This window comes from Chanodichthys erythropterus, chromosome 9 (assembly GCF_024489055.1).
Source record: "Chanodichthys erythropterus isolate Z2021 chromosome 9, ASM2448905v1, whole genome shotgun sequence".
Lineage (NCBI taxonomy): Eukaryota > Metazoa > Chordata > Actinopteri > Cypriniformes > Xenocyprididae > Chanodichthys > Chanodichthys erythropterus.
Genome location: NC_090229.1, coordinates 6,814,249 through 6,826,990, shown reverse-complemented (window position 1 = coordinate 6,826,990; position 12,742 = coordinate 6,814,249). Strand labels below are relative to the sequence as shown.

At 37.0% G+C, this 12,742-nt stretch overlaps 1 protein-coding gene across 9 annotated transcripts in view; it reads right to left on the bottom strand.

Annotated features, from left to right (window-relative positions):
* mtmr3 (myotubularin related protein 3) overlaps positions 1 to 5,341 on the bottom strand; it is a 33,631-nt gene extending 28,290 nt beyond the window's left edge. For 8 of the 9 annotated variants that reach the window (XR_010895930.1, XM_067394363.1, XM_067394366.1 and 5 more), the window contains exon 1: positions 5,201 to 5,341. The gene's annotated coding sequence lies outside the window, so the exon portion shown is untranslated. Of the gene's footprint in view, positions 1 to 5,022; positions 5,162 to 5,200 lie in introns of those variants that run through there. The other variant, XM_067394364.1, reaches the window with a different exon arrangement.
* Between the last annotated feature and the right edge of the window lie 7,401 nt (positions 5,342 to 12,742).

Sequence of the window (12,742 nt, the reverse complement as noted above, 5' to 3'; positions counted from 1 at the left end):
TGGATATTTAAGGTCAGGAATCGAATACTTATTATAAAATTAAAATTCTCTTATTGATTCTTTTATGTGCATTTTAATATGACTTTAAACCATTCAAGCGCAAAAAGAAGCAGTTTTCTGTGCCATCTATCTATCCATCTATCTATCCATCTATCTATCCATCCTCCACCTCTCATACTGAATAGTGTGCAATACTGAGTCCTCTTCCACGTCTTTTTGCACTTGAACGGACAAATTCACACAAAAATGTGTCAAAGTATCCTCATAAACAGTCGGTTATGAAAAATTCACTCACTGTTCTTGAATGAATACCTTTTGTAATGCTATTTTACATTTGATTACAGTTTCTGTATCTGAACACCTAAAAATCTTAAAACACTATTTCAAACGTTCAATCTTTGTTTAGTTGTATTTATTTGTGTGAATGCTAATTTGTTCTTTTTTTAATTACTGTTTACTTGTCTTTAATAATAATTGAAATGTGTTTGGTTTAGTTGTTTTTGCTATAGTATTTTTAAACCATAGGCAAAAGTTCATTGTGTAAGTGTTCTTTAGCCTGTTGATTTTTTTTTTCATGATATTCAGCTACAATGAAATGTTTTGCAATAAGACTTAGATATCATTTACATTTATTCTAAGATTAGATTTTTTTTTACCTTATTTGAATCAAAATTACAAATCAATAAGAATTGGAATGGATAAGAAGAATCATTAAAATTCAAAAGATACCAAACCCTACAACTGATTGACACAAAGGCTTTTCAAAGATATAGCATACTACTTATTTACCTGCAAAAAGTTAATTTCTTGTAAGAGAACACTAGCTGAGCTCAAAACTAGACATTAAACGGCCACAAAACTTCTTATTCCAATATACTCTAATATCAAAGTTAGCTTGGAAGATAAAAAGCAAAACTCTGTGATAAGAACAAATACCCCAGAAGTTAATGTACCTTAAACACACATGAAGAAACACCATTATGTAATTGATTTCTCTTCTCTGGAAGTGTATCAACCTGCAACACCAACCGGTTTTTACTATCCTTCCTATGAAAGCCATCTGTGAAGATCTAACTAAAAATGCATAAAGAATGAGATGATATTGTTCTGCAGAAGATAACAAAACCCAAGTTGTCATAGACTAAACAGAGCAGCAGTAACCCGTGTCATGGATGAGACCATTTCAGTGACCCTGTGTGTCTCCTGAGAGTCATATGGTATGAGTTTAGTTGGTTGATGGCCAGAGGGCAACAGCATCCCTACACAAAAACATTCAAACACACGCTTCCAGTGGAGGCCATATTGAAGCCGTCTGGAAACTACTGATAAAACATATCTTTAACAGGCAAACGCTCATGTTTACTACAGATGATGGGTCCGTCTTCAAACTGATTGGCTCTTTCAGTGTTTTACAACTGTACTTCAGTCTCATGATCTGAACAAATGACTGTGCAATGTGGAATTACATTAGGCCTGGGCAAAAAAAAAAAGTTTTTCAATTAATAATTTTTTTCAAATGTGGTTGATTCGATATTGATTCACAAGTCACAAATTGATATTTTTTCCGTATTTATTTCTGCAAACACTGAACATAGTATCTTTATATTTTGACGATAGTCTTATTACTAGTGTTCTCCACTAGATGTCATCCTCTTATTGACCTTGTGCGATGGCGGGGAGATGCGCCTTTCAGCGTGAAAAATGTTTGAGACAACTGAAGGAACTGTCACTGTCCCGATCGGGCCAGTGCTGCATGGTCACAAAAGTTTATCATTTGCAAGTGTTTTCAAGCCTTGCCAATTTAAAAATTGAAGCACAAGAGGTTGCACACTGTGAGAAGTTTTGTGTGCGCACATCCGAAGCACACACAGAAAGCTGCAAATAATAAAATGAATTTCCCTTTCACGTCTCCTTGCGCTTAAACTGACAAATTCACACAAATTTATCTCAAAATGGCCACATTGGTCAGTATCCTAGTAAACAGTAGAGAAAGACAACACGTGTATTATTATATCGGATCCGTGCTGCTCTTAAAGTGACAGCAGCCTAATATTCCTGCTGCTGTCTATGTTTTTAATGTTAATCAAACTACAAATAAAAACAACAACAAAAAAATTCACTCACTGCTTTTCACTGATTAACTTTTTTGTAACTTTAATAAGGATTATCCTTTAATTTGTGCAGTGAAGATTATATGCAGTGTTATTTTACATTTGATTACATTATTCAATTTCTGTACCTGAAAACTACTGTTAGATCTACCAGAAAAACCTTAAAAGCACTGATTATCTTTGGTATTGAAATTGGAATTAAGAATTGTTAAATTTCACTGGTATCTAGGGCTGCACGATTAATCGCATGCTATTCTCACGCGCATTTCGTCAGTAAAGCCGGTTCCCTGATTACCGCTAAATCGCCATCACCTGTTTTTAAACGGAGCGCCTTTTAATAGACAGAGCTGTAGTTCACAGACAAGCCACGCAATATCGCGTTCATTATCGCAGGCGATTCATCTGCGATATGAACGCGATATTGCGTGGCTTTTCAGTGATCTACGGCTCTGTCTATTAAATGCCGCTTCATTTGAAAGCAGGTGATGGCGATTTAGCGGTAATCAGGGAACCGGCTTTACTGACGAAATGCGCGTGAGAATAGCATGCGATTAATCGTGCAGCCCTACTGGTATCTAAAATAAACTTCTTTTATTACAATACAGGGATACATGTGTCTAAGACAACAAAAATAATAACTATTTTATTCATTTATCATCATTTTTTGTGGGGGAGCCAGTGAAAATTGAATCATTGAATTCATTGAATGGATCGAATTGTAAACTGGGAATTAAATTGAATCGAGATCTTGTGAATCGAACAGAACTGAATTGTGACATCTGCATTGATACCCAGCCCTAGATTACATGAGTACATGCAAACTGTTCAACAAGTCTGTTAGGGTTAGTTTTTAGTTTTGAGCATTGCCAAACCATTTCCATACTGGCCTGTATCCAAAAGCATTGTTTCAGGCCCCATATCAGTGTATTCAGAAACACCGGCTTTCTGGAGAATTCTCCACTTCAATTTAGGTCAACTGAGTGCAGGTGGACAGAAGAATCATTCAGTATTTTTCTGTCCATCTCAGGTGTCGCTTTTACTGTCCCAAAGGTCAATCTGTTTTGTGTGTTCTCATTCCTGAACCACCGTTGGGAATGATTCGGTTTCATTTTACTAAAAAACACCAACTGACAACTACCTTACACTGTTAAAGCAAAATACACTCCTTATTGTCCCATTTTAATATCACAGTGCACATAAACAAACACAAACACATAATAAACACATGTATAATTCGACTGGAATTGTCATATTTTTTTAAAAATAAATAAATAAATAAACTGTATTTTTTGCATGCAGACTATAAGGACATCTATAAAATAATAATAGCAACTAGAGCCATTTCTTAGTGCCATTATTTTGAGGTACACTCCATTTTTCTTTCATCACATTCATTTCAAACTCAAAACTTAGCAACTTTCATAAAGTATGATTTCATTTGCAGTGGTGCTGGAGATTCAGCAGAGGAGGAATATAAACACAACTTGCAGCAACACAGACGGGAAAATATACAATGGCTCCAATCAGTATTTGGACACTTAAAATGCCTGAATGAATGCATAATGATTTTGAATTGACAACCCTTTAGTGGAACATGTCCATTCTTTGCTAGGACACCAAATCACCAAAGATTGAGACTTCAAAACTGATGAAAAGAAGCTGAGTGAAAGCTTCTGCACCAGAAGGAATGGCATTCAGGCATCTTTTAGGATGGCGTAATTGTCCAGATACTTTGTTTGTGGGTGTGCTGAGCTCTAAATTAACTGCAGAAACAGATGTTTATCATTATCTCTCTCTCAGCATTGCTGGAGTTCATTCATAAACTCAACCACTCGCCCTCCTGTCTCTCTGGTTTACTATTGATCGAGTCATTGAGTCGGTGACTGCAACCACACAATCATTCAGGTTTTATCATGCATTCATGCTAATTCAGCAGGTTGTGTTGACTTTTAACCAGATGCATTTCATTCCAGAGTCACACCATGAGTCAGATCGACCACACATGAGAAACCCAACACCAAAACAGGAGCAGGAGAGCCAAAGGATCATCTACCAGCACCACGAGGATCTGTCAGAAACACAAACAAACCCAACACATGCCTCTCTGCAGCAAGCCTTACTGATAATTACCATGGCAACCACAGAATACCTTAGTTACTGCAGTAAAACTGTGTTCACTGGGTATAGAGTGCAACAGGAATTAAAAATCCCATTCAATTTGCTGGAAACTATGGTCTCCATGGCAGTTGTTGTTATTACTGCAGTAAAACTGTCTACAAAAGGCTTCATGCACTGTTTGAATGAGATGTCATAATTTATTAAATGAGTATTATTGATATGTTATGGTGAAACATTAAGCATCACTGTCATGATGCCATAGTAATCAGTCTCCACCAAAATACCATAATTATTACAGTTATTGTTCCAACTGACCTCATAATAATTACAGGATCTCCTCCAAAAAGTGGAGCTTTCAGAACATATACTGTAGTAACAACAACAACAGTGGTATCTGTTATTATACTGACAACATAACAGTTATTGTTACAAAAGTAAAACCATTGTCATAAAAAGACCAGAAAATAATGCATTGTGATGTATTCTAATTCTAATGCTTTGTTTGAGTCACTATAACATGGAAACCATAGTTTTCACCTCACTACTACAGTAAGTGTTTTACATCCTTTTCTTGACAATCGTGGCAATACCAATTGCGTAAAGCTGGTTACCATGGTGAACTGTTGTAAGGCGCTCGCGCTCGGTCTGTCAGTCAGTCAGTCAGTCGCGCGGCGGCTGTTTCACTGACTGGAGTGTGAGCGAAGTAACCAACAAAAACTAAGCCAAAAGGCCGCACTTCTACCCCGTCAGCGGCCAAATGTATATTAAACCAAGTAAATAGCACAACACTCACAACTGCGGTGATGTTTTACTGCTCATGTGAGGCGTTTTCGACATTTCTCCTCAGCCGAGGCCCGTTTCGGTGTCTGTTGTTGTTGTTGTCGCGAGCGGAGGGCGGACCCCTCAGATAAGGCCTCAAAACACACCGAAAAACACCCGCATCCCGGGCCAAAACCACTCAACTCACTCACCTAAGGGCAGCCTGCGAGGCAGAGCGGGTATACGCTTTCTTCCGAGTCGCAGGAGAGGAGATTAACGATGAAGAAATCGACAAATTGCACCTCGTAGCCATTTGCAGAGTCGGCCCGTCCCACTGTGGAATCCCGTCGTCATCGCAGCCTCACCGACGTCAGTGCGTCATGACGCAGATTGCGTCAACACGTTCGAACGAGTTATGGGGGAGGGGCGGATATGTAAACACGCTTTGAAGTTGGTGTCGTAACCGGTTGTTGTGGCCAATGAATGAGTATAGATGAATAAATAAATTATTACAGACAATGGAGACATGAATTTGGCACAGAACATGTTTGTATTTAAGTATGTTTAAACCGCCGCATATCAAACTGACTTTAAATGAGAGTGAATTAAGAAAACAAGTTGATTTGAACTTCAATGGGAAGACCGGGGCTAGTTGTCACAAATCCAGGGAATAATTTTCAGGTTTATTTTGAATCGGCTTCTTTCTGTATACCTACAAAAAGATGTCACAGAGAACCTCCTGTTTATTTGGCACCAATTTGAGTATATTAATCTGCTGGCAATTTAATATTTTTTTGCCAGCTAATTTTAAATGGTAAAAAATTCATGAAATGGCAAGAATGGCCATGACTTGTTTATGAATGTGTCTGTAATTTAAAGGGTTAGTTCACCCAAAAATAAAAATGTTCTGTCATTAATTACTCACCCTCGTGCTGTTTTACACACATAAGACCTTCGTTGATCTTCGGAACATAAATTAAGGTAGGAAGCTTCGGAGCATAATTAATCAGCGTGTCGAATCATGATTCAGATCGCGTGTCAAACCGCCAAACTGCTGAAATCACGTGACTTTATCTCTCTGAATCATGATTCAATACGCTGATTCATTTGTGCTCCGATGCTTCCTGAAGCAGTGTTTCGAAATCGGCCATCACTATATAAGTCGTTATTTAGGTTTTTTTGGCACACCAAAAATATTTTTGTCGCTTTATAATATTAATATTGAACCACATACTCACATGAACTGATAATGGATCTTGAGAGAGGAAATGTCATTGCTGGCCATGCAGGCCTCACGGAGACATCGGATTTCAACAAAAATATCTCAGTTTGCGTTCAGAAGATTAACGAAGGTCTTATGGGTGTGGAACGGCATGAGCATGAGTAATAATTGACAGAATTTTAATTTTTAGGTGAACTAACCATTTAATGTTACCAATGCTTTGTTAATGTAAAGCCTTTTACCATGAAAATTACTTGAATCTTGATTAGTAAAATACAGTATGAGGTGTAAAAAAAAAATTTATACAATGATGTACTGTATTCAATAATGACTTGGTACATATGTGATTAAAAGACACATGACATTTATTTGTCCTCTCTTTAACAACCAAAGCTTTAAGTGCTCTGCCATAAGGTCATGGGAAATGTGCGCAAACATTGGATGGAGGAAAAAAAAAAAAAAAAGTCTTTCTGCGCAAAAGAGGAACAACCAAACACAGAGTTTTGCCTCCCGCTTGTGTCGAATTCAATCTCATACTCACCACAGAGCCTCTTTTACAGTACAAGCTCCAAACACACACATTAAATCATAAGCAGAACTGACAATTAAGTTTTCAAGTCTTACAGTTTTTAATTCTTCAGTGAGGCCGTTTAATTTTTAATATTCAAATAAACAGTGTTTCCGAGGGCTCTGGGATAATTCAAATACAAACACACTCAAGCACCAGATATATTAAAGTAATCTTGTTTTGGCCGAGTTACTCATGACCACTCATTTTATTAAACTGGAATGGCACTTTCCACAAATGGTACAAAACAGGGCCTGAAATGCTTAACGAAATGAAGCCTTTTTTCCTTTTCAGCAAATAGTTGGTCAAAGGAGGCGCTTTACCTTCATAAAATGTTTATAATCATCCTCAGGAGGTCAAACTACATTTTATATGAGCTGCTTAGAGTTATATTTATTTTATGAGGTCTTGCAACTCTGTTGTCAAAATATGGGAGATATGAATAAAAATATATATAGAGAGAGAGGTATATATATCAGTGGTCTTGATCTTCTCATGCAAAAATGTCATAATTCTGACACTTTCAATTGTCAAAATTATGACATTTATGCATGAGAAGATCAAGTCCTCTGATATGAGTAAGACCATTTTAAGGGGGTACAGAAATGTGATATTTTTTAAATGGGTGGTTGATTATGATTTTACTTTTTTAACTTTAGTTAGTGTGTAATGTTGCTGTTTGAGCATAAACAACATCTGCAAAGTTACGACGCTCAATGTTCAATGCAAAGGGAGTTTTCTTTTCTTTGACGGAAATCGCTTTTTAAGGACTACAACAAACAGCTGGTAGGGACTACAATGAGTTTCTTCCTTGTATAGTGACATCACCCCAAAAATGTACATAAACCTCACCCCCTTTGTTGCGTGTTCTCGGGGGTGGGGTTTATGTACATTTTTGATGGGTGATTTCATGTTGGGCTGCTTTAGAGAAGAGGAAGAGTTGTTGTAGTAGAGTGTTGTTGCTGTCATTTTATGCCAGACTGCTTCACAAACGAGGGTCAATTCAACACTGGATTTGCACAAAAGATGAACATGACGGCACATGCTAGTGGATGAGTTGAATCAACTCCACAGCAACTACATAAATTTATCCACTAACCATTCAGAAACGTCCAGTTTCATTCTAAAAGTTGTAACTTCTTCCTGAGTCTCTCCATCAGTGTCGACTCCGGTTTGAACAATGTAAGGCTGAACACCGTTACTGACAATCCTCATTTTGGCTGCGTGAGATTCTCCAGCTTTGTTGTTGTTAAGCGACCGAAGCGTGAGCTGTTAAAGCTCCGCCCTCTTCTGGAAAGGGGGCCGGGAGCAGCAGCTCATTTGCATTTAAAGGGACACACACAAAAATGGCGTGTTTTTGAGAAAGATGCATTTTGTGCCCAAGTCCAATTGTACTGTATTCGTGGAAAGTGCCATCATCTATTACAACCTGCAGGAAGTGAAACTGTGTAAGTGCTAATTTCTTGGGGGGAAAAACACACTCAAACATTCCAAATCCTTGCAAATAAAACAAGGCATGCAAAATACAAATATTAAAAACATACAGAAAATGAAAGCAGTTCAGAATGGTCATAAAATCTGTTGTCAGCAGGAAATTTTTATTACATGAACAATAACATGAGGGAAAAAAGACAAGTAGTCGTTGAGGTTTCATTTAAAACAGCACTAATCGTTTCTGAAGGCATCAGTCACGAGTTCAGATGAGATGCATTCATATTTTAGCTGTTTTGTTTAGATGTTGGTGTCTGGTTGCTTGTTATTAATAATAAGAGTATGGTTTAAATTACATGAGATTCTTATTTCCAATTGATCAGATGTACAAATCACACGATCAGTCGACTAAAAATGATTTGCGATTTGTCGAGAACGTGGAAAGAAAAGCAAATGGCGGTTAGGAACAGTAAACGTTGACCAGTGGTGTGACCTGACAGGTTTTGTAAAGCTTAGAGAAGCAAGTCTACCCTGAGAGAAGTTTCTAGAACATGGGCAAGCTTGCCAGACCACCCCTGGCTCTATGTGTTTGGTTAATATAACTGTACACTCTATTAAATATCATCAGCACGCTAGTGTCAAGGACCTAAGATATATCCTTTTCAGTAAATGTGTAATATTTATATATATATTTACATATGTTTTAAGATCCAACCCTCAGTACTATTAAGACATGTGCAAGTGTTTTCTAACAACCTCAACAAGACATGAAGGCAAAGAACACAAATTCAGAATAATTGCTGTACTTTCTTCAATTCTTCACATTTTCTCTAAGTGCTGCGTGAATTTTCCCCGTGTGGTACTGAGGAGTTGTAAATATCGAGTATAAAACATGATACAGTAGGAAAGGAACATCAATATAATAAATAAAAAACAGTATTTCAATCAAAAGCAGCAAAACGACCATCTGGATTGATCAAACGCTTCGTGAGCATTCATCCGCGCTTTGATGCATTATGCGATTTCACGGTTTGTGAGGTCTAAAAAGCTGCATGTTTCAGTGTTCACAAAGTTATACAAAACAAACAAGCCGTCCTTTATAGGAAAGACTGTTTGTTTTGCTTTGGTCATTGTGTTCAGACTTCAAATGCATTCAGTGTTTCGTCCACAAACATCTGCTTTTGATTCAGCGTTATTCAGTTTTAGACCAGAAACAGACTCCACGCAAGTATGTGGATGCAAGTATTTTCATCAACACAAGCCAAATGTGTCAGAACGAAATTCACACGTGGCCGAAAGGGCCATTACGCACCTTATTTTCCAACGCAGAAGTAAGCTATTTTCTGTCAATTTGTGAGATTTCAGATTCATCAGCTGCTTTAGGGAAATTCTGACAATAACAAAGTGCAGTAAATGGTAAACAATTTGTTGTACAAACCGGTGTGTTTATAATTATGCCAAATAATATGATATCAAATAGTTTTTTTGTTGTTTCTCTTACTTCCCAAAAGTTGATAAGGACTTAAGGAAATATCTTAGCTTATATATGAAAAATGTGTTGGACATTGCAGGGCCTTTGAATCAAAAAGGTTGAGAACCACCGATTTAAAGCAAACTCTATCGCCCCCTTGAGTATTGCAAAAACTTTTTAAGTGATTTCAGGCATTAAAGGGATAGTTCACCCAAAAATGAAAATTCTGTCATCATTTAGGGGTGCAAACTCCCTTTGCATTTAGTTTTCAACTAAAAACGGAAAACTTTTTGAAGTTTTAAAGTTTTTTTTTTTGAAAACGGGTTTCAAAGTGCAAGTTTTTGAAAACGTAAAACTGCAAAAACACAAATCTGTCAAAACGGTGACGTCATGCATATGCACCTTATTTTTTAACGTGTTTTCTGTGAATGTGCGAGATTAACGATTTATTAGCCACTATAGGGAAATAACGAGAATATCGAAGTGCAATAAACTAAAAATAAGGTTGGCGTTAATGCTCTGTAAAAGAATGCGTACATGCAGGCATGTAGTCTTTCTTTACAAAGTGACTTCGCCAACTACTTGTCTGGCATGTGTAATACAGCATTTTAAGACATTTCCGCATATCCGTGTGAACAGGGAAAGTTTTGATAATGTTGTCACCTGTACAAAGAACAGACTTTTCCATTTTTAGTACATCGTTGTCATGTAAACGTACCCTTATTCACCCTCAAGTTGTTCCAAACCTGTATGAATTTCTTTCTTCTGTTGAACACAAAAGAAGATATTTTGAAGAATGTGAGAAACCAAACAGTTGATGGGACCCACTGACTTCAATAGTATGAAAAAAAAGAAAAAAATAAATCAGCCCATCAGCTGTTTGCTTATCATCCAACTTGCAACTTGAAGGTGAGTAAATGAAGTCAGAATTTTCATTTTTTTGGTGAACTAACCCTTTAATGCCCTCTCTTCAAAACAACCTGAACACGTAAAATGATTGACAGGCAGAGACCATTTGATTGGCTAACAATCACGGGCCGCTTCCCTGACGCCATTTTATCATCTACAGAGTTTTGTTCTCTCACAGAGACAGGTGTGATTTCATCGGTCAGGTAGTCATGAACTATTGTGCATGCTATTCCAAAATAAAATAAAATAAAATGAAAAACTGACTTAGAGCAAATTTAGGTACGTCTGCATGCTTGCAATGTGCTGAAGAAGCATTCACGGCTGTATTTGCATACTTGAGAAGAGTATGTTTCCGGCCTTTGAATAATTATTATTTTAAGTAAAATTACCATGAATCTCCTGCAGTATAAAGAGCACCTGGAAATAAGTATCAAAATCACTACAATACAGCAAATGACACCAAGTGCTCATCGGATGATAAATAAACACAATTAAAGCGCACTAAAAACAGATTCTCGTCTGATGTCCAGTATGTCATAATTTGAGTTTAAGTGCATTTATTTTAAACTCCCTGCAAAAATGTCTTAATTATAAAATGATCTGAATGTAAAGTGTTACACTGCCATAGATAAACATACAGTCATTCTCCACAGGAAGTGACATCAATAGGACATGTTCCCTCATGTAGGAGGATCTTGATGTCATGTTATTCCATTCAGAGGGAGGAGGGAGTTTGCAGAGACCCACGACTCTCATGCGGGAGGAAACACAGACGGATAGATGGATGAAGAATGATAAAACAAGTACGGCATGTTTCTTCTCGTCAGCCGAGACCACGACTGGATCACTGATCAGTTTAAAACATATGCATGCTAACGAATCCCCGTGAAAACCCCGTCCCACCCCACCAGTCTCTCTGTCGGTGGTCTTTGAGGCTCCTTTGAAACGTATCTTACATTTATATCTAAACCTCCGGGCGGAAAAGTATGCTCGAAACGTTAGAGGTTACAGGAAGTGCACTGGCCCGTGTGTTTGTGTGAGACCAGCTCGTCGGGACAGTAAGGTACATGTGTGATGATGTGTGAAACTTAGTATTTTTTGTTTCATTTTCCACTATAAATATCTAAAAAATCCTTAAATCGATATACATTTACTTGAGAAGCAAAATGGCTAAGGAGAAAATGATTTTTAAATAATCTAAATTAATAGAGTTTGTGCTTAAAACAGAATAAAAAAGCTTTTTATTTTGCAATTCTGACTCGTGAGGTATAAATTGCAATTGAGAGATAAAAAGTCAGAGTTACCTTTATTATTTTTTATTCCATGGTGGAAAGAAGCTTCCTTAGAGAAATAAACTTCTCTCAAAGGGAAAATAAGGTTCTTTTTCTTACCCCACTGACAGATATTTCTTGTTTTAAGCATGAACTCACTTAATTTTGTGCAAATGTTCAGTAAACAAGGCATATCCCATGATTTACTCTCCCTCAAGTCATCCTAGGTGCATACGGCTGTTTTCTTTCAGGCGAACACAATCTGAGTTATATTATAAAATATCCTCTTCCAAGCTTTATAGTGAATGGGGCTCAAGATTTTGTCCAAAAAAGTGCATCCATCCATTATAAAAGATATCCACATGGCTCCAGGGGTTAATAAAGGCCTTCTGAAGTGATTTGATGCATTTTTGTGAGGAAAAATATTCATATTTATATCTTTATGAACTAAAATAACTAGCTTCTGGCAGATGGCCTACGCAAATTGACTTACGCCAAAAGAGTAACTTCTGACGTGATGCTAGTTATTTTAGTTTATAGTTTTAAACGTGGATATTTCTTACAAAAATGCATTGCTTTGCTTCAGAAGGCCTTCATTAACCCCCTGTGGATATCTTTTATGATGGATGGATGCACTTTTTGGACTTCAAAATCAGGAGCCCCATTCACTACCATTATAAAGCTTGGAAGAGCAAAGACATTTTTTAATATATCTCTGATTGTGTTCGTCTGAAAGAAGATAGTCATTTACACCTAGCATGGCTTGAGGGTGAGAGAATCATAGGATAATTTTAATTTTTGGGTGAACTATCCCTTTAATATCTTAAGTCATTTTGCTTCTCAAATAAATGTATTTTGATTTAATAATCTTTTAGATATTTT